The following is a 27069-nucleotide window of genomic DNA, read 5'->3' on the forward strand; positions in this document are numbered from 1 at the left end:
TCAATCGCTCGAGGTCATCACGTCTCACCTAGATTTTCTTTTTTTATCATCATTATTCGAAATTTCAATTAACATGCATTAGTAATGTAACAGCTATTAGCAGGATAATTATCTTGCCGGTTAATTAAGGACAGTGTTTGCAGAATCGCGAAAACAAAAACAAAATAAAAAACGGAGAGAGTACATGTAAAATCTAAAAAGGCGACAACTAATGGCGAATAAAACTCAGGCATCATTAAATCAGTGCACTCAACTGACTTTCGGTGATCCAACTTTGCTTGCTTTCACATTCGCCGACAAATTTTCTCATTGTATGCATTCTGAACGCTTAAGTTTCACTATGATATATGAAGTTGAAGGAGACCGGACAGCGTGATTCTTGTACGGGGAAATGACGAAAAAAAAAAAAAAAGAAGAGAGAAGTTAAATTTAGTTCTTATTTACTGAGAAGTACTGTGTTCATTGATGCAAAAACGGTGAAAATACATTAGGGATTACCTCCGTATTATAATTCTGAACAATGAGTATTTGAGGGAATGTCTGCGAGTTAATCTTTGTATTAGGTTTCACTAACCAAGAAGACTTCCCTTATAAATAACCCTCTGCATTTAGATTGCTTTTCTCGCGAGGAATACATGTTGTCTAATCAGAGGCATGGATCTGCCCCCCTTGTGCGATGGTAATGGTTGATAACGCACGTGGGGTAATACAAGACGGGGGGCTCGGGAGATGAGGAGGGGTGGAAGGTAGAAAGCAATGATGTCTACACGTGGTGGTCTGGAAGTTTGTGGGGCCCAGAACGAGACTTTAAAAATCGATTTCCACACTGTGCGTGTGGCAGCAAAGAGAGAAAAATTTAATGTAAATGACTCACGTAACATGGTGAGAGGCATTGGGGCTAAAAGCCCATTTATAACACATTTTCGCGTTAATCAAAAAGCCATTTAGTAGTGTTGTTGTTTTTTTCCCTGCCCGAATAAGCTGAAATTTTCCCCATTTGCTATGCACCATTTATCCAGTCTCGTCGTTAAATCCTTAGTACCTAATTAGTTGGGCAAGGTGTATTGGCAAACAAACATGGTGCTTTGTGTGACGAGTTTTCTCGCGATTGATAAATCAGATATTTTATAATCAGCAGCAAAATAAAGTTGTGATATTATCAGTCCGACACTCAAATATATTAAAGATTCAACAATTCTAAGTGATGTCGTCACGTTAAATTCATTCTCCTTTGTAAAGGCGTTATTGTTTGAAAAACAAAAGTCACCGTTGCTTTTTTTCACATTTAGTTCTGTAACTGTATGGGCAGTTTCACATTATCACATGGCTGGTATAGATCAGACATTCAAAATGTATGTGTTTCTTTTGCTAGAATATCAAGCTGTTTTGTTTTTTTCTATGGTTGGACAAAGACAAAAATACAGTGCAATTTTCTGATAGATTGATTATTCAAAGACGAAACCAAAACTTGGCTTCGCCAATTTTGTCCATTTCTTTCTATTCCAGAAGAGAGAAAATATCAATTTTGATGAAATTCTGAACTGTTGACAATGAATTGAACTGAAAATTTTGTCGGACTGGATCACAGTGTTTTTATTTTGAGGAAGTCATGATTTTAACCAACTCAGCATCTGTGGAAATAATTCCAAACAAAATTAATCAACGTTCTATCACAAACTTGCTTTGCGCTTTAATATTCGTTGTTTGTATAATCGTGAACAGTGGTATCATACTTGTTTGAAGGTTCTGTGTTCACTTCAAATCTCGATTTACATTCATAGAGAAATACGATCTGATGCGTATAGCTGTATCCCTGACAAAATCGCATCCATATAAAATGCATAGTTAATCCTCTCCCCCGAGCCAGAGAAAGACCAGATAGAAAGAGAGAGAGAGAAAAAAAAAACCAAAAAAAAAACCAAAACAAAACCAGCAGCACTAGGAAATTATGATGGAAATCTTGTAAATGCTCCCCTCCCTCGTCTTATGCACATCAACAAGCATTGATAGAACGGTTTGTAAACCGAGTCATAATTATTCGACGGAAAAAAATAGGAAAACAAAAAATAGTTGAAATGTTTTTCCCACGGTCTCCTGACAACAATCATTCACCTTCACTTTCTCTCTCTCTCTCTTTCTCTCTCTCTCTCTCTCTCTCTCTCTCTCTCTCTCTCTCTATATATATATATATATATATATATATATATATATATATATATAAATCCTTTGCAGATGTATTGTAATATTATTCATTTCCAAAAATACATCAAACGAAATTTCGTTAACAATTGAATGGATACATATATACAGAACGATACATAGTCGTCTTATTGTGTGTGATATGATATCAGAAACATTTTCTAACAGTATATTTCATTTCTTAAAGTACATTTGTATATCGCATTTTGAAACTATTGAATGCATGCCCTTGAAATGAATGTATTATGTACTGTTTGTAGATTGGATATTGACATATAATCAAAATTGTTTTTATATTCGTTGCATTTGGACCTTTCATTCCACTCCAATGTTCAATACCATCTCATAATATAAATGTTTCTCTGAAAGTAAACTGAATGTATGCAATAATATTTTTCTAAACAAAAAAAAAGACACTCTTCGACACTACAAAAGAACATGACTAAAAGATCCCGTTTTGAAACAAAATGTACTCAAAGTATCATTTGCAATTTTACATTTGAGAATATTATAGCTATAAGGTAGAATACATTGTAATGTTTGACCCAACATTGTTTTACTCTTGTTTTTCATATATATATATGTATATATATATATATATATATATATATATATATATATATATATATACATATATATATATATATATATATATATATATATATATATATATATATATATATGTGTGTGTGTGTGTGTGTGTGTGTGTGTGTGAAAAGTGAAAACAACAATTCACACACAAACCCATATAGTCAGCTTCGTCGACCAAGATTTACTAGCATGTATTTCTGTCCTATATGTTTCCACCATGTCTATAACCTTAGAATGAAAAAAGAAAACCTGCACATTGTACACAGCCTGTACACACCACCGTGAATACGAAGTCCCGTCTGGACTATTACAATTCTCCGTCATATACCCAGGGCATTATAACTGTGTTACGTAAGTATGCAATCAAGATACCATCACACAGCGTGGTCTCAGTTTACTGTTAAATATAATGTGAATCGATTTTTTTTTACACCGGCCTATCGATCGACACATGCACATCCGTTTGTTGCGAAACACTGGTGTGTGCAAGCGTCAATGACCCACCGGCACCACAGCACAAGCTGTTGAGAATAGTACTTGAAACGTCTCCCCTGTATCTGTGTTCAAAAGCACCCAGCAGTAATAATAATTATTATCATTGGACACGCTGTGTTTTAACTTACTGCCTGTGGTCACCTCGGGGGGGGGGGGGCATGTGTAATGTACGACAGTAATTTCAAATATGGCAGGGAACGGGTTGATCCAGTGAATATGACGATATGGTGATTGTTGAGAGAGCGAAAGGGCGTGGTTGGGTGGAAATCTGCTAGCATACGGTCAGGAAAGGACTATACGGACTATAAAAGTAACAAACATGCAGAAATCAACAACGTAAAATGATGGGGCTAGTGGACTGATTATATAGAGTTTTTTTTTCTTTCAACTTGGGTTCTTCGTCACCGCATTTTAAGAGAGGACCTACATCATTTATAAACAAAAGAAAAAAACAAATAAATAATTTGCAATTGCATTAAACAATAGTAAATGTGTTGCATAGAAAGTGATATCTTTGAGTGAAATTGCTGCCCGTTCTTCATCAGCAACATTACTCTATATACTCTCTCGCGTGTAAGCTTACATAATATTCTTGAAATACCCGCAAGCTTTGTCATCACTGAATTATTTAACAGGCAGACAGAACGCCAAAAGTAAGCAGAAATCTGGTATGACTTTTATGCAAGGCATATATTACTGTATGTTATATATCTCATGTCTGTTTCCCTTTATTCGATATTTTCGTTTCTTTGATGTGCAGGGAGACATTGATTTTTCTTTTGTGATATGCGCTTTGTAAATATGGTATGTTATTATCATTATCATCATTTACTGTTGTTATCATTATCATCATTATCATTATTAATCTATATCGAATAAGGGTTCCATATCAACAGACAGTTTCAAGCAAACCTTCAAACGATAGACAATATTGACTTTCCCTGACTTCACGCACAACCTAACAACCATACTTCCCCCCCCCCACACACACACACACACGACCAGAACGCAGTCCCTCCACCATCAAGAAAAGAGAGCGAAAAGTTGATTAGGCAGGAATAGAGAACAGCCAGATCCTGTTACAGTCTCAATCATTGCGAACAAACCTGTTACTCACTTTTTTTCTGTCCTTTTTTTTTTTCATCGAGAGCGCGCGCGAGAGAGACAGATAGATAGACAGACAGACGAGAGACAGACAGAGAGACAGACAGACTGCTAGACTGACATCGGTTGCAGAGATTCAAAATATGTAACAATAAAACAGGGCCGATATTCTAGCCAGGGTTTTTTTTTTTTTTTCGGCAAGGCTCCAAGGCGGGGTATAAGAAAGGACGAAAAGGTGACATATGCCAATGTCTGCATGAAGATGCACTGTAGTCGGGTTCATGGGGAGGGTAGACGTCTGTTTTCTTCGGAAAGAGGTTCGCCTCGTTAATGTCTGATGTATTTTTTTTACTTTGCTTTGTATTGCTTCTCGTTTTGGGGAGTTAGGGTGGGGTGCTTGTCTTGCCACAGCGGAAAGAAATTAGCCACATGAACGGTTGAAAACCTTTCCTGCTGGTATTTGTCCTTGTCGGCTTGACTTCTCTCAAGAAAAGAAGAAGAAAAAGAAAAACCCACTAATCCTTTTGCTTGCCTCTTCCTTTCTGTCTTCACAAGCCCCCCCCCCCCCCCACACACACACACACACGCAGAACCCAGAAAAAGAAAAGAAAAGAAAGAAAGAAAGGGAAAAATAAATCCTCTTTGCTAAAGAACATTCTTGTAGCGGGAGCAGTGTTTTAGTCTTGGTGTGCTGCATTTAAAGCGGCCTGCTTAAACGCTCTGAGCATTCCGACCCTCGGCATAGTTGCATGACTCCAGGCACCAAACCACGCCCACCCTGCCCCCTATACTTCCTTGACGGCTGCAATCTATTCAAGAACAACATAAACATAAACATAAACATAAACATAAGCACAAGCATAGGCATAATCATAATCATAAGCATAATCATAAGCATAATCAAGCATAAGCATAAGCATAAGCATAAGCATAAGCATAAGCATAAGCATAAGCATAAGCATAAGCATAAGCATAAGCATAAGCATAAATATAAACATAAACATAAACAAAAACAAGAAGGCGGTGACAATGTTCTTGTTATTACCTTCTTTACATTTTACACAAAAATGATGATGGTATTACAATAAAGGAGGTGAGAGAGGAGAAGAGCCAGGGCTAATGAGATGTCACCATTGTGGGTATAAAATGAGTGGGTATATTCTTGTGCAAGTCGTCTAGACATTTTATTTTTAGTTTCTTTATTTTCTTGTATAGTTGTACATAAAAGTGGAGGAACATTCCGATGTCTCTCTTTTTTTGTCGTTGCTACAGTAGATTATTATGATGAAGGTCCAATGCCCGAAAACTGCAAAAAAAAAAGGCTTATACATATGATACAACCACGTCCACTGGTGTCACGTTATTGCTGTTACGCTGTACATGTGGATTATATGTCATAGTCACTGATGAGGGTTGTAGATATAAGGAAGTAATATTTCACATTGATGCATCAAGGAGAATATGTGACTGTGCATCATAAAACCAACAAAAAGTGGCGCGACCTGATTTTCCGTGATGACTCAAGACAGATGAAAAGGGAAAACGTAATCATTTTTTATTTGTTTTATATATTTTCTGAAAGAGCAATTCCCTTCAAAATATTTCTAAAGCTTGGAATCATAAAACGAACGGAAATTGTCTTTTTCTGCAGTTTTTTTTTTTCTTGTCCAAAACACTTTGTTCTGGTCAGACGTCGCTTCCTCAGATTCACGAAATCGGAGCACAAGAAACCCTTCAGACACTCTTTTCACTTTCAAGTCTAATAACTTTTGAAGAAATGGTGTTATTGCGTTGGAAGTCAGTAACGGTTATAAATAGAATGTACTTAATGATGTGCAAAGTGTCAGTTTAGTTTGATGATCCCTTCATAGTGGTTGCCATGGAGTTTCACATCTCGCTCTTTGTTCTATTCATTGCAAAGAGAAAGCTTGGTGACATTACACACTTGACTAGATACTAAAAGATTTGTGTTCAGCTATGGCGTCACACTCTCTGTCAAGCCCGGGGCAGTGATTGTTTTCTGCAAAGTCCATTTTGGCACAGTATTTACTCCCGTCTCTCTGGCAGTGGACAAGCTAAGAATGGTACACCGCAAAGGTGTGCGCCCAGCGAGTAACTCGAGTAAATCTTAATCATGAAAATTTCCCAAGCGATTCTTCACGTAAAGTACAACGACAAAATTCGGCAAAAACTTCTAAAATTCAGAGAATGACTGAAGGGAGGGAAAATGGAAAGGGAGTTGAGTTTAATTAGAGAGGAGGAAATCACACACACACACACACACACACACACACACACACACACTAAGTGTCTACTTAAAAAATGTCCGTATAGGTCTGCCTGTTTGTGTGAAACACCCATTGTTACTTTGAGATCCAATGACGTATCTAATACGAGGCGACATCGAGCTCGTTTGCGACAAATGGACGACACGGCGTTCACTCGTAGAGGGCGCTCGATCTTTTCACCGTAAAAAAAGCGAGCTCCAATCTCTCTCTTGCCCTCTCTCTCTTTCTCCCAAACCGTCACGGTGTGAGGCCTTCGAGAGCGAGCAGTCGGGGAAGAAGTAGTTTTGTTGCGCGCGCTCCTGAAATCTCAGGCCAGCACGTGAAGTTTTCAAGTGCGAACCCCCCCCCCCCCCAGACAGACAGACACACACACGCACACACACGCACACACACACACACACACGCACACACACACACTTGCCCAAGATAAGCCCATCAGATCCCATCTACTTTTGTAGCAATAAAACATGAAGAGTTTAAATGAGAAACAAACAAGCAAACAAAAGCGATACATCCATTTTTATCAACATGAGATATTTGAGACTGAAGCTGTTGAAAAACAAAGAAAGTGATTTATACAGTATGTGTGCGATAATTTTGATTATACAATATATTGAAAAAAATATTTCTAGTTATGTAACGAGTGCAGTATCATTGGAAAGATTTGATTTTCTCTATTTCATGATGACCTTACATTAAAAAAAAGAATGAAAATGGCATTTATCTGTTCTTGCATTGAAACTCTTCATAGGTAGTGAACATGTGATCATAACCACCCGATAATAAGGCACTGTCTATGGAAATATAATTTTGTCAATTAATAGTCATGAAAAATTTACAAAGTCAATCACATGTTTTATACAGTTATTCTTGAATTCTCCTCACCGGCTTTGTTTATTTGTTTGTTTGGGTTTTTTTTTTGTATTTCATATTCAAATTTTAATAATTTATTTCTTTTTCATTTATGTAAATTCGTTCGAATCATTTTTCATTGTGCACATTGCGTCTATAATTCTATATCAATATGGAAACATTCACATCATAATGATTGATTTTTTTGTTTGTTTGTTGTAAGTATATTATGTGTGTGTTTCTGTATATTTGCATGCATATCTATAATTGCAAAGTTGTTTGTTGCGTGTATAGATGCATATCGATTCCATGGTTTTATTGCTTGGTAGGGAAAAAGAGCTGATGTCCAACTCTTGCAATAATAAGGTCCCCTTCATCATGCGACGATGTGAATTCGAGTATAAAATGAGATATGCAGAGCTGGCGTAGAACACTCAAAAAGCAGTGGAAGTGATAATGGTTTGTTGGTCTCTAATGGCATTGAGAATGTGTAGGCTCTGCCATCCTTGGCACCACGACAGCGCCCCTGCACCTCGGTCATACTTGGCAGTGTATGGAGTGAGCGAAATGAAATGCAGGCTTATTAGGTACGGCAAACATTGGCAAAGGCTTATTGCGAAAACAACGAGCGAAATCCAATTTCTCTCCCTATATTACGAAAACCTAATGCTCGGGGGTGGGGGGGGGGGGGTGGGTAGGCAGGGGTGCTAGTGGAGAAAGAGAATCTAATGTAAAGAAATGAAACACATTTTTATTCTAAAAGTGAAATGTCATCAACATTAGGGGTATTGCGATTTGACTACCTCGCTTTCGCCCCGAGCCTTGATTGTATATCCAACCGTTTCAATTGCTTTCTTAACACATGAATGCGTGGAACATTCGAGCTTTGCATGTGAACAACTCAGATTGAAAAAAAAAAAGTCAGTTGCTCTGTAATGATTGTAAGACATATCCTCTCTATAAAAAAAAAAAAAAATACGATTTAATGTCTACAGATTATAGCATTTCTGTCATGTAACGGAAATTGTCAGACATCATAATATCAAATGTGGTTGGATTTAATAATGCCAGCGTGTTGTTACGGCTTATGGCGCTTTGATAAATTCTACAATTGCCGCCAGTGCGTCTAAGGGTGATCCTACGTATAATCACAAAATTCCACCATTTTGGAGCGATAATCCTCACAGTCAATAATACATCACAAAAAAGAGAAAAACAAATGGCAATAATGGTTTCAAACTCGTTGACACTGAGTGTATCCATTGGCTGTGCAATCCGATGGAACGGCACGCGCGGCAGGTATTTCTTCGGTGAACCCAACGTTAATACCGTTATATACAGTGTCCTCGGCTTCGTTTATCAACAGTGCACATCCGCCTCCATTTCCCTTGTTTACATACCCTGGGCGAAGTTCATCAGGCAATCAAGTTTGAAACCGTCAATTTTTTTTCCTGTTTACTTACCGTCTAGGAATCCTATGATGTATAATTTTCTCCCTCTTCTCCCTGTTTGGTGAGAAGATGCTGCCATGGCAACAGAAAATGTTTCTTCCTCAAAAAAAAAAAAAAAAAAGATTTTCGAGAGGAGCGACAGGTTGTTAAGGTTATACTGATGTATAGCATACATACTCTTTGCGGTAGAGGCTGTACATTCTATTTGGGATTATTTTGTTCTAAAAAGGATATGGTGTACAGGTCCGAATGAGCACGGTTTCAAAGAAAGAGAAAGTGAACAGACAAAACCAACAACAATGTATAAATTCATCAGCGCTGTTTGCCTATTGTGTGTGCAGATTTATGTACACACATGTATATATGTGTATTGTACGTAAGGTATATATCATATTATATATATGTTATACATTATATATTATGTGTCATATATTATATATTATATAGAATATATTATATTTATTATATTATTTACTATTTAAATTATATGCTGTATATGCACTAATAACTATAAAATGAATCGAACAATCATGCACAGCATATAAATTATTTGACGGTCATATTCCAGTTTCACAGACAGATTAAAGGTTAAAATAATGAATTGGATTTCGACTCCTAGAGTGGAGAAAAAAAAAAACAACCCGCAAAGCAAAACAAAACAAACCAGATGAGAATGATGCCCGTTTGATGCGTGTTTGGAAGTTCGCCAGGTAAAATGGCCAGCTCTTCGTAATAGGGCTCCATGAAAAATGCATCTAGCGTTATGGATTAATGAATAATCCCACGACGGTCGAAACTATGTCAGCGCCTATCCGTCATTCGAACCTGTATTATCGCGTCGATTGTAAATTTCCCTGATGACTAAAGTACGTTCGTGTGATGATCGTTATAGTAGTTTGGCAACGAGCAATCAAAACCTTTATCGTTATGACTACATTACTGTGTTCGTTCGTTATGTCTGTATTTTGTTCTCTTTTGTTTTCCGTGCGTGTTTGTTTGATATTGTCAGGTCTTCTCTGTTGCTGCCAACAATCCAAACAATGCTGTAGAGTTATCGTTTACGAGATCAGGTGATAAAACTCATTAAAGTACAACCATTGAATTTACGAGGCTGTTTTTTTTTCTCTCTCTCTCTACTACTACTAATAATAATAATAGCTGGTTTTTATATAGCGCATTTCACACACACTTCAGGGTTTCAATGCGCTTTACAGACTATTATTACTCAATCCTGTGGACATTTTGACTTCAAAAATGAAGCTTTAGCGGGAAGTTTCATTCACGATTCCATTAACGGATGATCATACTTTTATCAATTAGTACCCCGCTTGTGTGAAATGGATGGGATGTTCAGATGTGTTTGTCGGTGATGTTAATATTTATCAGAAATGAAATAGCATTATCGCTTTGGTTGAGCGCGACATGGCGTTTTAAATAGCCTATAATGTTCGGCTCATCACGCCTTAATCTGTCCTTGCTCGCACGTCGTGTATTCACAATTTCGATAAAAGCGGGACAGTTTAATGTTCCCCCGCATCAAACACGTTGCGCATTAATCGTGATCTCCCCATAATTATTAAATTTGAAAACGAAAAAAATATATATGCCCTTGTTCATTGACAAGCTTATTATCCACACCTCATTACAGTGTCTTTTTCTCGTAAATGTAACTATTAGCATGCTGATAATGTATGTAGGGATGATTTTGCCGACGCTATAGCGTGCCAACTTGGCGCTCCATCCCCCCCCCCCCATGTCCGTTAATGGATTGTTCGTTTGGAATGACATAATACCAATGGTACCTAAATTTACATTGCATTATGCTGGCACTTGCAAGGTTGTTAGTTTCTCAGTGTCATTGATGAAGAGACGTGGTGTAATCATATAATGAATAGCAATTCGAGCACTCTGTTTACTTTCATGCACCCAACGTATTGGTCGGCACCAGATGCATGGGCCGTGCTTTATCCATTCACTGACACATAGTCCGAAGATGACCTGCTCGGGATACTAATTTCGACTATCTAGTTAAAAGTGATCGCTGAAATGAAACCATTCAAATTCATATGCATGGTTCATTGCGATGGACCTTTATTCTCTTTAAAGCAATCACGTGCGGATGGATGGCACAGTCCAAAGGTCCACCGCAGTACACACACTTTCACTATATTTTTGTTTTTGATTTTTTTATTAATATTTATTTCCGTAAGCCAGCATTCATAAAAGAATGATACCATCATGCATAATGTTATGCAAGAACTGCTAAAAAGCAGTTCTTGTAGGGTGCATTCCCCCAGTAATACCTACCCTACCCCAAAAGGAAAAACAAACACCCATCTCTATACCACCATCGCACATTCACTACACGTACACACACACACACACACACACACGCACACACGCACACACACACATCACTCATTTACACACACACGCATACACGCATACACACACACACACACACACACACACACACACACACACACACACACAAACACAATGATCAAGCGTCACAGTAATGTTCTTCAACGAGGAACCTTCAAGTTATAGTGGATTTTTTGTAGCCTGACAGATCATACATTTGCGCATGTAAAAGTGAGCTACTGCCGTCCTGGCCAACGGTATAAAAAACCAAGTTAACGGAGAGGTCCATTTGCGATGCGTGTCTCGGAAATCTAGCCGCTACTTTGGGCTTTTTATTTGCTGTAGAGAGAAAAAAAAAAACCTGGATGGTAAACAGATACACAATTTCAACCGTATATATTATGCGTTTGTGTGAGTGAGTGCGTGTTTGTGAAACTGAAAGGTCATACCACAACCAAGGTCTGTTGAGAGCCTTGATCGCCACGAGATCAGTGCTGCTGCAGCGCTACTAGGAAAAAAACAACAAGAAAAAAAAACACAATTCACCTGTTGAGGGCGCCTTTTTGCGAATCCGTACCAAAAGGGGTAAAAGTGATGGTGGTGTAGACTTACCCTTTTCTCTCCACGGTTGTGTTTGCTTCTCCGACACTCAACACAGAGACTCATTCAGACGATATCAGCTAGTCTTTATCCGTTCACCCCTTCAAAGTGCACACATTCTTGCCCATATTGATAAATTTTATATCACGACATCTGAAGATTTTAATGGCAAAAAGGGGTTAAGCGCCACTTTTAAACATTCAATGTAATCCATCATCAGATAGTGCAAAATAAAACCTTTCCAGTGATGCCTCACTAATAACATAATAATTAGTATTCTGAAAATTATGATTAAGAATATCCAAATTTTCGTATCGTTTTCTTTGTGTTTTAGCAGCTTTAATCGCAAACGTCTCAAATTAACAAGAATGGAGTTACCTCCTTTTGCGACCAAACTCTTCATATATTCATCAAACTTTAAACTTCTGTCATCTGCCTATTCTGTCATTAGCTACTACTTATTCATATGTCAGCTCGAGATGGGAACAAAACTTGAAGCCTACCATTTTAGGTTTCATCGGATTTGTCCTCTGTCAACACGCTTGAGCATGTTGAGCCTTACAAAGAGAAGAGCAAAGCAAAGAGTTAGTACTTCAACGGTTATTGAAAATACACACACTTTAAAATTGGAAAACACGGCGTAATATAAAAGGGAGTCGTAAAAAACAGACAGTCAGACCCGGCCCCGGGGGGGGGGGGGGATAGGGGAGGGTGGGGAATAGATATAAGATCATTTAAATGAGATCTATGGCTTCGGACTTTTAGATCTTTATATTTGACATGTTATCCTGATCTTTCAATTGAAACGAAATTCCTGACTTCTTAATTAGTCTGAAAATTATAGAGTTTTGCTAATTTTCGCAAACACCTTTGTCATTGCCTTTCGGGAACTGTTTTGCAAGTATTAGGGAAACATCATCACAATTTCATAACTTCCCCTAATTTCCATCCCATCTTGATAAATTTAATGTTCTCTGTTGAGCTTATAAAATGTGAATCTTTCTTTCCGGTCTTTAAACTGGACCGGAGTTCCCCTTTAATAGATGGGCGAATGTTTGATGCGTACGCATGGCATTACAGTACATTGTACAGTGTACTAACTTTTCAGGGTTTAGCTCTTGTGATTCACACTTTGGAAAACAAATGGCGCCCTCTCGACTAGAACAACCCTAGATGAAGTCCTCAACTTGAATTTTTTTCCTCGTATAAAACAGCAACGAACACTAGCCTAGACTGCATTACATAAACAAGTAGAGTGATAATCATAAGGCAGTGTGTATGTGTGCGTGTGTGCGAGTGGTGCGGGTGTGTGTATGCGAGTGTGTGTGTGTGTGTTTTAAAAATGCGTATTTCGTTCGATCAATAATTGGAGTATGATTTGTGAGATCTTAGCTTGCTGCAGGCTTTTGTGTCCTACTCTCCTTTTATTTGTGTTGTTTTTTAGTTTGATCAAGTTGATCAGGGTGAATTTTGTATTGTAAGACTTGTGTCTAATTTTGTAGTGTAACACTGCCGCATGCATATTTTGTAGGTTTTTGTGCAAGTCTTATTGTCTGCTTGTATAAATCTACATAAAATTATTGCCTTAGTTTCAATACGAATACGATGGTGATATCGAATGAAATTGGATGAAGAATATCATAAAAGTATGTGTATGTGTGAGTGTGTGTGCGTGTGTGTTCTGAAGTCCTTGAATGCTGCGGTCGGTCACTGCCCGTCACTATCAATGCGGTTGGACAAGTCATGTCAATTTGCATAATGCTCATACCAGAGATCTCGTAATTCTTAACATCCCATCAATAATGTCTGCGACTACAAGACGGGCATTAAAAGTGATGCCCGCCCGATCGCTTTGATGGTGTCTCGCAGTACAGTGTTATTTGCATGACCTAAATGGACAGTAAGGACATTAAACAGGGTGGCATTAGTGCCCGCTATGAACTAATTCCTTGCGCATCATCGCAGGGATTTTTTAAAAGAGGAATTAGCATATTTACAGACCCGAGATGGTCTTCACGGGTATGTGCCTAATGTAAATCGACGGATTTTTCTTCTCGCTCAGCCTCTCTCCTTTTCCTAATATCTTTGCAGTTGAGGGCGATTTGTTACAGCCTCTATGTCTTTCATAAGAAATGTGTTTGATGTCAAATGTTGACGATGCAAAGCGGCAGAAGAGAGAGAGAGAGAGAGAGAAAGGGGGGGGGGGGGGATGAGAGAGATTGCCGCCGCCAGTACGATTTGCCGACCGTGCTACGGAGATTCCTAACGCCCTCACGTGGCCGTATATGGAGAATGAATCTAACGCGGAGCTCTGTTGAGCGTTTTACAGCAGCAAAAGTAGTAAAGCATTCGCGTGATACGTTGAAAATGTCATCTTCTAGAGCTGTTATAAGGCTGCACACAGTCGCAACGTTTGGTACAACTGAATACTTCCATATTTTTCCAAATTACTGTCTGAACATTCGCCTTTTCGACCTTTAGCTGGTTTTGATATGTATGCCTGTTGCTACCTCAAACAATCCTAAGATTCAACGCAGTTTCTCTCGTTGTCTACGTCTGTAACATAGTCGTTATCTGACATCGAAACCCTTTCTTTACTTCTCGCTGGTAGGCATGTTTTAATGTGTGCTCCAATGACAGGTATGTAGAAATATGATTCTGTGTTCACGAATTTATTACAATTACAAACCTATAAGTTTCTACGCAATCGCTTTCGTTGTCTACGTCTGGAACATAGTCGGTATCTGACATCAATACCCTGTCTTTACTTCTCGCTGGTAGGCATGTTTTAATGTGTACTACAATGACAAGTGCGTAGAAATATGATCCTGTGTTCACGACTTGATTTTAATCACAAGTTATCATAAGTCAGATTAATAGTCACGTTTACCTTTGCTTTATTTTACTTGATTTTCCTTGAAGATACATCGCAATGTCCTTCACTGTAAAAGTTTATCATTAGATTGATTACCCGCGCTTATTTCTTCTTTTTTTCCCCCGATGTCGGTAAGATTTAGACTTCATATCTAATTCTGCGAACAGCTATACACTGTTAGACAGTTAACAAGCAATGCTTGGTGAATACGACCACGTGACAGTTGTTGCATCAAGACTAAAGTATGTACATTGCATGAATTTCCCTGTTTTTGTTTGTTTGTTTGCCTGCTTTGCACTTTGATGTCATTGACCTCGCCTTGATAGTGCACTGCCATGAGCAGCAAAATATCAACGATATAAATTAAACTAGAATAAAAAAAACCTGAGGTAGAACTCTATCAGTATGCAGTACGACAAATCTGACTCTCTCTATGTATGTGTGTGTATAATTATGTATGAATGCGTGTAATATACGTGGGTGAATGGGCAACTTCTTCGTCAAGCAAAGGGAATCCTGACAAAAAAACAAAAACAAAAAAAAAACTGTATATTTAAAAGATCTAGTTAGCTTTCTTTCGCCAGGCCTTTATCATTTCGCATTTCATCTGAGGTTCTATAATCATAGCGTAGGAATGCTAGGTTTAAATTCATTTCATTTCATTTCATTTCATTTTATTGTTTCTGTATGGCACAATATAATCAACTCTGATCACTTTCAGAAATAAACATATGATTCATAATAATTCATGGCTGATTTTGCACATGACAGGTAATCAGATCTTAGTGACAAAGAGCGAAGACATAATGATAATAAACAAAAAGTCAAGGTACCATACAGGAGGATCCCCAGTAAGCCGAGCTTGATATTGGGGCCTCATACACAGATAAATGAATAAACAGTTTCAACCAGCTGTCGGTTTACTTAACTACAACAAGACAAACTAGTTTTACACAACAAAAACAGTTACACAACAAAACATACACGGACATGTACGCAGGTGATGCTAAGAAAGAAAAACAAAGAAGAAGGGGACAGCGATAATGAAAGATGGTGAGAAAGAACAGGAGAGAGAGAGAGAGAGAGAAATAGAAAGACTCCTCGTTCACTGTACAATAACACACTGTGCAAATACAACACTATTGCAGGTGCATACACCCTGTTGCCAGGTAACGGCTGGGTGTAGCAACGTACGGACCAGTTACATCTGTATATAAAAATAGAGAAACATTCCATGACATGCCTGCAACAGAAGGCAGAGTACAACATAGAATGAAGATGCTTCAAGTAACAAAAGAAATTCATGTTCTGGATATGTTAATTAAGCCACTGATATTTAGCAACAGCCACTGATATTTAGCAACAAGCATATGTTTAACACATCTTTTAAAGGAACCAATCGTGCGAATTGCACGGGACTGAGATGGTAAAGAATTCCATACGTCTGGGCCAGTGTGCCGGATTGATTTTTTAGCTAAACAAGTTCTGGGATTTATAAGATGAATATTGGAGGCATTTCTTGTAGGGTAGGAGTGGATTTGTTTATTGAGTTGGAAAATATTCATGAAATAAGAAGGTAAACACTGAATGTTGTAGCGAAACATGAAGGTAGCAGTCTGTAAAAAATTAATGTCATCAATTTTCAGAATTTTATGCTTTTGAAATATTGGGTCTGTGTGAGCTCTATAATCAGTCCCAGCACAAATACGCATGGCTTTCTTTTGGAGCAAAAATATTGAATTTGTACTACTGTATGAAGTTGCCCAGACAATGTTGCAATAATTTATATATGGCAAAACGAGTGAGTTATACAATACAAAAAGAGTTTCTACCGGAAGAAAATAAAATGTTAGCTCGTGCTACATTCAGGTATTGTGATGTTTTTCCATTTGTCAAGGGACACGTGAGGAATCAAAGTCGAATATAATAATAATAATAATGATAATAATAATAATAATAATAATAATAATAATAATAATATATAATAATAATAATAATAATAATAATAATGATAATAATAATAATGATAATAATAATAATAATAATAATAATAATAATAATAATAATAATAATAATAATAATAATAATAATACTGATAATAATTATAATAATAAATATTCGGATCATCTAATAATAATAATAAGGTCTTCTTTAACCAGAGTATCTTCGGAAGTGCTGCCACTGCTCTATCAGAGGGCCCTGCCATTGTTATCACCCTACCGTTGTCAGGTATCCATTAATACACATGGGTCGAGAGGGACATGGTGGGTAAAAACATCTTGTCTAAGGATGTCAGGAGTGGGCGGAAATCAAACTTGTCTTCCGATTGGAAGTCGGGAGTCTTATCCATTATACCACAGCGCCCTCACAATACATTACGACTGAACAGAAATAGTGACATAAATCCGCCATATTTGCTGCCATTTTATTTGTCAGGCAGCTTGCTTCGTTTTCGAAATATCCACGATGACTTTGCCGATATAAAACATTCCACCTTTAAGTAAAGATGGAGAACAAAACCGCACTTTGGAGCAGCTAGGCGCCTGTGACTTGCCAAATAATCCTTCCTCCATTCTTGCTCACTGCTCGTTCTACGTGACGCCACATAAGATATTCAAAAATAAGGAAGAAGAAAGCAAAACTCCGGGCTGAGGAGAAGGGAAAAAATTCTCCCGCCAATAATCGGGGAGGAGAATAACACGGTGGACCAAACACTGCTCGCAGAGCCACGTGTAGTGTGGGTAAACACTGGAACATTGCACATGCAACTCTCCTTTCCCTTCCTTTCCCTTCATTACTTTGTCCACCTGAAATAGAACCCTTGCAGGGCATTTTATCTCACTATTTGTTTTGCAGTATTTTTCCACTGCAGGGACCGAGAGCCGCATTGATAATGCGGCTACAGCGTGAAAGTCGAAAGTATCTGTGCAAGTGCCCGGCAGGTTTTCTAATTCATTTCATTGCCCATCGAGCACACATACATATATTATACACACATACTTTTAAGAGGGAGCGGATTTCTGCATGATTCTTGTCAATCTTAAATAAAATACATAGACACAAGATGAAATAAACGTATCAGGCCTTTTTATTTACCCGTTTTCTTGATGCGACAACTTCGCCACACTACGTGTGTAGCCTAAAAGATATACATATGCCATTTTAGTAAAACAATTATACAATCAGTAAAAAAAAAAGAGAAAAATGTATGCGTCACTTAAATGCTAAATATTGACGTCTTGTTAGAATAGTTTTTATTTTCACGAAATCAAGGCATTGGGATATTATTCATTCTTAGCTAACATCGTATTATTCCTGATCAGGTAACCCGCAATGTTCACTGTCTACTAAGTTTTGTAGAAGTTCGCCTGCCAAAGTGCAATCTTTTTAATGTATATTTTGTATTTGTTGCATTGTATAATCCGTTGGATGAGGGATGTTGATATTGTCGAGTATCAAAAAAGTCACAAGGTTCATGTAATTTCTTGGCCATGAGATTCACACAAAGTTTAGACTAGCGGACACACGGAGCGACAGTTTTTATAGCAGTTTATGCTGAAGTTTCTTATGCCTGTATTTTTTTGCTTTCCTTTTCAATGCTGTTTCAAGATACCTTTTACAACAGTGAACCTTTTCGACGTGCTGTGCCTCCGAAACTCATTGCATTTGTTTAAGTTATTCAAGCGATAAACAGCACTTAGATTAATTTTGTTTATCAGTCCGCATTATTTGTAAGTACACTTTACGGGTAAAGGGGGAGGGGAGACATGATATCCTCCGGCGCATGAATGTATCAGAGCATTCAGGTTTGATTTTATCCGCTCTTGTTTGGCGATACAAAGCCGAGGCATTATTCATGTTCATGCGTAACCTGTTAAGGGCTGCACAAGTGGTGTGACATTAACGACACTGTGAATAACATGGAAGCTGTGATAGCCGAGGCAGCGGGCAGCAGGTGACTATAGAACCGATGCTCGTTCGATTCGAGTGACTGAGCTAACCCCCGAGGGATGGGCGCCTGTCACGCAATCCGCTCCCCAACACTTGGAAACGGGCGTGTTTGATAAGGACAGTGTTTGATCCACTGGAGTTAGGCAAATGAAATAGGTATTATGCCCTCTACGGTAAATACGAACTCGACTCCACGGCACGGGGAGAACCAAATGCCCCGCGTCTTCATGGATTTATGCGTGCATGTTTTCTAGACCTCCCTCATCCCCCCCCCCTCTTACAACTCCATCCCCTCTGTCCATCCCTTCCAGTCCTTCTAACACCAAGAAAGATGATAATCATGTTCTCCTTCTCCCCCTCTTCCTTCTTCTCATGGCAAATGTGCCTGGCTCATACCGTTTTCTGACTATTGCTAGTCACCTGAGGCAAAAAACGAGGGGTTGGCATCATTCGCCTGTTATCTAGTGTAGACATGTGGGAGGAACACTTCACCGGGTTAACACCCTGCTTTTTTTTCGATGAATGAAGTGGGGCTTTGGCGTGCGTCAGTTGTGATTTCCTTACACATCGGAGGACCTCCATTATTTTTATGTCCTGTCCGAGGGACAGAGGGTCTTTTACTTTTAGTAAAGTGGACAGTATGATTACACGCAACATGCTCAGTTGAACTCAAGGGGAATCGAACCCAACTAGTTGATAGCAAGGCAGACACGCTATCGACTGAGCCACGTGCCACACTGATATTCACGGGTGTCTCAGGAAAATCATTCTGTATATCATAGAAAGACATAATTTCAAAGCAGATGGATGTAGAATAAAATATTGCAGGCTTTCAAGACATTTTCCCATTACAAGGTATTACTATTATAGAAAATGTAAAGATAGGGAAGAAAAATAAAGAGAGTGAGAAGAGATAGAGGAGTTCATTTAACTTAAGGTGTAATATTTGGTGACATAATAGGCTAAATAACAAACACTCGAAATCTGGTGGCTCTATAAATCTATTGATCACAATTGGTCATACTACTTGGAATCAGCCGCACTTGTAGGTCGACAATGTAGTGGCAATTTACACATATCCAGTCACATTTTATGTTGTGGCGTTGGCCATTGCCGCAGCCGCCTATTTGATTTCATTTAAAGGTCAAATATCTTGATGCGGCTACCGGTACAGCGACCCCACCGCGGCATCGTTTCCAATGACACATAAACTTTGGCAAGGACAAGATTCAATGTCCGAAAGGAGTCATATTTTGGACGAGTCACGTTGCAATAAATCTTACGTCATAACTGGGTTGATACCACGTGACATGCATCAGAGTGGAGTGCATTAAAAAAAAGGAACATGACTCCGTGGAATGTCAAAGCCCGTCAAAGCCATCAAGTATCGATGACATGACTATTAGACATGAATCTACTGAGCACTAGTAACACGCGATAAGATAGCAGGACAGTCTCCATGTTGGTTCGAGGTGCATTTGTCCGTGATCAAACGCCTCGTGGTGACGACAATCACATGAAACGAGGTCGCCATGGGAACGAGAAAATGACTTCGGGGAGGACGATGAAAAACGAAGAGTGTGCGGATACTCCATAACCACCTCCCTTATCGTTCCAATAATTCAGCGGGTCGGTGATGAGGCGGATCCTTAGTGTTTCCTTTTATTCCTTCGCACAATTTGTGCACCTTTGACACCCTGCATTTACTTTGAATACCCTTATCCTCCCTCCCGCTATCTCCCCCTACCTTGCCAGCCCGCCGTGTGTATGCAGGCGGAAAAAGCAATTACACATTCAGCTCCAAAAAAGATTCCTCCCCCCATCCATCTTACTCGTCAAACGCCGGTGCATGTGATGTGACGGCCCTATTTCTCCGAGCCTGGGTTAGCTGAAATATTAATCATCGTCATGAATCTTTGAAGCCGCTCTGAATTGCGTTAATAGAAAAACAAACCCAACATTGGCAGGAGGTTAATGCTACTGCTAGAAAGAAAGAAAAAGTGTAAAAAAAAAGAAAGAAGGAAAGGCTCGGTAATGACCTCCTTGAATTGGGGAGACGACAAGTTAAAGTTTTGTTGTCATTGTCCATTTTTCGCACCATTCTCACATGAAAGATGAATGCTTTTTGCGTCAAGTATGCGCAGAACAAATTCGAATTCGGGTTTCCTTAACAAGAATGGAAAAATGGGGGGGGGGAATGGGGGGGGGATGGGGGGATGGGGGGGGGGGGGGGCTAAACCAGTATAGATGGCGTATCTAACAGGACTATAATTGTATGCTACTGTGTTAAGAATTGGATCATAATGGGGGGGGGGGGCTAAACCAGTATAGATGGCGTATCTAACAGGACTATAATTGTATGCTACTGTGTTAAGAATTGGATCATGCAGTACTACAGGCCTTGAAAGCGTAGTATGATATACTTATACTTTTTCTGTCTCATTTGGATAAAAAAAGGGGGCATTTTATCTGCGTAATATGAACCTTACATTCTTCGTCATTGATGAAACGAAATGCAAGAGTCTGAAACCAAGAAGTAAAAGTCTTCGGGTCTTTTTTTCTGTACAGAGGTATCGTTTTACAACTAATGTGATGGAGGTCTGTGTTATTTGATACCATGGGCCCGACTTAGCACAATGGCTGCATGAGTACCGATTCCATTTCCTGTCACTCGGTTTCCATGGTAACAGCTCTTCAGACTGTTCCACCTGTGTGTTCCCGCCTTTGCAGTTCAGTGTTCCCAATCTCTATTGAGGATATAACTGTTATTGTGTCAAGACTATGCGATACTAACAGGCCTTGAAAGTGTAACCGAACTTGGACCCACCTTGTGTGTGTAGAAAATATAATACATTAATGCAAAGAATGAGGTTAGCATTCTGTATTTTCTTATGCCCATGTATAATTCAATTGAAGTACATTTTACTTTAACTTACATTTTACAAGTTACCTCACTGGACTGTGTACTCACACAGTAATGAAAGATTACAAAAGTGTCACGGAAAAAGACCCATCCATAGATTTGTTCTCTTTCTACTCTCTTTGCCTGTTCATTAGTTTTATTTTTCTATTCACTCACACATGTCCCCAATGCCCCCTCCCCACTCCCCCCACACACACAAACACCAACACGAACGCAACGATGGAGTCACGTTCCCACGAGACACCGGTGCCGATTAAAAGTGTGAAAAGTCTGCGTGACCGGGATTGTATATCGCACGCTTCTCAACAGGTTGAGCATAATGGTAGCAATAGATTGGCGTCGTCTGCTTAGGTTATTGCTATGTGCGCCGTGCAAACCGCTTTGACTACACGTTCTTTCGTGATGCAAAACTATGCCCCTCACTTCTCAAAATGTCATTCTAGTCACATGCCTAGTTTGCCGTCGGTAACAAAAATAAAATAAATTTTTTTTTTACTCGTACAAAGTTTTCCAATTCCATAGACGCCTGTCGTGGGCGTACTTCAACCTTCTACAGTGCTATTTCTTATCTATCATACTGAAGCAAAAGGAGGTAGTTGTGTATGCTATGGACACGTTATAGATATTGTGCCATTTTATTTTCGTTTCTCCCCCCCCCCCCCCCATGTTCTTACAATTAGCATAAATATGTGTACTGCTGAAAAGAGCAATTCATTTTCAAGTGTCAGCGTCTTTTTATGAGCACACGCGCGCGCACACACACACACACACACGCACACGTACAAATTACCCTCACGTTTATTAGGCGATGCATGTTCTGGTAGCATCAGAAATTGGTAAGTACACCGACTCTTCCTTAAAGGGACATTCCAGACGATTTTCATAATTTCACATCATGTAGTACATAAATCGACAACTCCATGTATAGATTTGTGGAATTTATTGCGGTTCTTGAGCAGAGAAACAATACTTTGAAAAACCTTATACAAATTACACTGAACAATGATGATGACATAGGAGGTTCACATATTTCAGAAATGTAGCAGTGTAATTTCATTACAATACTGCTTGCTTGCGAGTTCACCTGTGTATAATCAATGCATGCCTTCTTCTTTTGTCCTGCTTCCTTGAGCCCCAACTCATGCATTTTTATGGTGACTCTGCCATGTCATCATCCTTGTTCATTGCAATTTGTTCGAAATTTTGAAAATATTCTTATTCTTCATCTTAATTATCACAAATTCTGAAACTCTATCCTCAGTATTACTAATTCATAGTTGTTCAAATGTAGAAATCTGAAAATCATCCGGAAGTCTCTTTTAATATTCTGATGTTCGCATGTTGCACATATGGCTCGTATGCTACGTGCAGCATATTAAAAGGTGGAACATAGTGACATGAGTCAGTGCACACATACGCATACTCACACACACGCACACACAGACACATATTTGTTCCTTTGTTTTGTGTTTTTTCTCATAGCATGCCTTGAAATAGCAGGTAGAAATGAGGGAGGGGGCGGAGTCAATCAAACGAGATCGAAACGAATATCGATCATAACCTTCGTGAGAAGGACGAAACAGTTTCTGCTTGGAAATATCCACACATGCCCGCAACGAGGTCGTCTGCAACTATGCAACAGTATTGAGCGTGAAGGCTATCGAGCGTTCAGGCTCGATCATAAAAATCATATAGAGTGATCGATATCATCGATTATTCAGACTCCTCTGGAGAATGACGCGTTACAATTTGCCTAGCAAATATCGGTGGAAATGGCGCGCTAAGGAGAATTTAATGGATGTGAATAATTGTCACTCTCTCCGCGTCTCAATGTTCCATTTTGATGTTCGCTCATCGATAAAACCAATTAGCGGCAGACATGACTCGGTGCACAGTACGATGATGTGTTAATGGGTTAACATTGCGCCAGTGACAGATTTATTAGTGTATATATGAAGATGGTCTCTGTAAACCTTCTCAAATTTGCTGCGAGAATTCAGACTTAGCGTGACAGTTATGATCATCAATTTTACCAATTTAAAAACAGCCATCTAGCGATGTCAGCGTGGCCGAAATGTGCTGCGATAAATGTATTTTTCACCCAACTATGCAAATGTTTTCTGTGTCTTCATTGTATAGGCGATTTACATTGATTTAATGTGTCACTTGCTCAGCGTGTTATATGCCACTTTAAAACTGTTGTTCGACAATCGAAGCCTGTGATAATGAGAAACAAGGGTTGCACAATCCATATTATGATATTATGTGAACATTCTTGACGTCTGACATGCAGACGGCCTGCACCCAACTAGACATGTCGGTTTTATTTTTCTAGCATTATTTTTGGCACAGTTTTTATCTTCAGCTTCGTGTCACACAATGGTACAGCCAAGATGGCGTCGTTTCCAGCTGCAATTTGTTCTAAGTGGCGCTGTTATGATCCCTTACTGTTCAAAGTCTCCTCCCATTATGTCTCATTAGCGGATTAGCGAGATAACAGATCGAGATTTTGGCGCACGTTACGAAAATGACCACTCTCATTAATCTTCTAATAATCGCCGCTTAATTTCATTTCGGCTAACCGAGATTTTTCTCCCAATCAGGGTTTGTATTTCGGCGGTGTCGAATTAGGCGCATAGCTCATTTGCGTAATGGCTTGTACATGAAGTGTGATTATTACTTTAGGCGGTATACTGAAAACACTGCTCTTTCTTAATAGACTAATATGCCTGAAGTCGACACGGAGTTTCATCTCAGATATTAAATGAGTTTTTATAGATGGCGATGCAAAATAAAGACGAAAACAAACGCAGATAAACCAGCACTGAGTCATGACTACTGTCTTGAATTCCACGATCTGCAAAATTATCATGGAAATCAATTCGTAGTGGTTTCATATTTGTGTATGTTGGGGGGGGGGTTGTGGAAAACAATGGCTGAGAGCTATTTAATTTGTTTAGCATTTTTCTTGATTCCCATTTTAAATAATAATAAGAGGAAGAAGAAGAAGATAATGTTGGTATCGAGGGTATGATGCTCACTGATTACATGTGATGCGATCATGAGTATTTCTCCCGAGTATACATTCATATCCGTTCACGTTCCGTTAAGATTTAAAAACTCATTGTTGTAATGGATGCCAAATCTGCCTGCGTTCTAAGTCTTCATACCCAAGAATAATGGAAGTTGATTGTCGTCAGTAATATTTAATCTGAGTAATCAAAGATCTCTGAAATGTCTAGATGCAGAATCGTGTGCTTTGAGAGGTAATGAAGTGAGTGTGCACGTCACGAGACACCCACGAGTCATACAGCCCACGAATCATACAGTCCATGAGTCATACAGCCCACGAGCTATACAGCTCACGAGTCTTCCAGCCCATGAGTTCGACACTAAGCTAACAAGGCCCACGAGATCGACACATTAAGCCCCTTGTTGTATCTGTCGAACTCATGGGCTGTTGTCGAACCCATGGGCTTTATTTCCCTAGTGTCGAACTAGGTATGACTCGTGAGCTGTATGACTCATGGACCTGTTTTCAATGTCGAACTCGTGGGCTGTATGACTCGTGGATGTCGGTATCATGGGATGATCCCGTGAATATGAGTGTAAGTATGAATGTAGTTTGGGATTATTTCCCGCTTCAAGTAAGATGTCTTGAAAGCTCTTGAACTATGAAATATTGGGCCGATAGAATAAGTTATGCAAGTGGTGACTTTTGAGAAAGATACATAAATAGTCAGAGAAGGGACACGACTACGTTGACGAATCAGTTTCATTTTTCTACTTGAGCAGTGGTGACAGCAGATAAATATGCAAGAGAGATTGACAGAGAGGGAGAGAGGGAGAGGGCTGGGAATCCCTATGAGGTCCAATTCCTCAGACAATTGACCCGTGAGGTATATGCACAGTACTCATGAGTGAGCAAAGTGTCGATTGCGTGGACAGGACCTTAAAAGAAGCCAGTCCACTCACCACGGCTGCCGAAACAACAGTTCTGATATTAGCAAAACAATATCCGACATATTGTTTGTTATTGCGATTGGAACCAAGCCTTTTGTCGGAGCATTTAAAAAAATCTGCTCTCGTATTTCGCTGCCGATGTTAGCTGAATCGATGAATATCAGTGATTCATAATCGAAATGCTGAGCAACGGCCAGATAAACTCATATAATGCTCGTGGAATCGGGGTGCATTGTTTTTTTCTTCGCAGCAATGTATTCACAGCGCATTCGAGGGAAACTCTCCCAGGTGAAACTCGAGCTGAATACCAATAGTTGCTTAGTGGACCCTCAATTGTGTGATTAATTTTTTTTTCTCCTGTTAGGGGGCAGTTTCGTTCCATCATGCCTTCCCGAAGAACGCGATACGACGGATGCACAAGAGGGATTCTGACGGCGAGATTGTTTTCAGCGGTAAACGATCTCCTCAGGCGATCGCCTAGACATTCATCAACAGTTTGTGACCAGATTACACGCCTTCACTCCTCTGTTGTTCGCTACAGTAGTTAGCCCCATAATCAGTAACCTAGTCACATCTTCTCCAGATAGCCGAGTGTGTGCATCAAACCACGACCGCGGGGAAAAACGCGCGTGCACTCCTCCCATGTTCTTCTCCCCGTTCCCCAGCTCCCCGAATCCTCCGTCTCATTTTCAACTAGGCGAACAAGTCTCAAAAAAAAAAAAAATTAAACACGGGAATGGACCCCCAATAAGAAAAAGAAATGGCAATGATGATGATATTTTAAAAAAAATCATGCTTTAGACACTTTTCTCCGTTGCCATCTAATGACCTTCTCGAGGTATCCGGGTTGTGAACGTCGGGAATCAGGCAGGAGGTCCCAAGCTACGCGGATCGTGTGCTCTTGAGTAGAGCTCAACCTGATGGGAGGCACGCTCTTCGCATCACCAATGACGCCATGAGATGGTGATGCACTTTGGGGGGGGGGGGGGAGGATGGAGGAAGTCGAGAATCTCCTCTTTTGCTCCAGTTCGAGCAAAACAAGAAAGCAAATATCAGCAGAGCAGAATAACACAGTGGCATCAGGGACCGACTGTTTTGGCACGCGAGGAATTAAAAGCAAATAATACAGCAATAGAGAGGGACTGTTGAGCTTCTCAAGTATAGAGTATTAGGTTTGATATAAAAGACGTTATCAAGAGAAGTTTTATGGCACTATACAGACAAAGTCAATTGGGCAAAGTCAACATGACCCAGTCTGCTGCATTAACAGGCGCACTGGCATTGGACATAATATCATGAAAGGCACAAATTTCTACCAACTCTGCCTGGTGCTTTTCCCCCGATAACTTTATCATCTTTAATATCACATTAATATTTAATATCACATCGATGGGGGGGGGGGGGGAGAAAGAC

This window comes from Diadema setosum, chromosome 14, assembly GCF_964275005.1.
Source record: "Diadema setosum chromosome 14, eeDiaSeto1, whole genome shotgun sequence".
In the NCBI taxonomy this organism is placed as follows: Eukaryota; Metazoa; Echinodermata; class Echinoidea; order Diadematoida; family Diadematidae; genus Diadema; species Diadema setosum.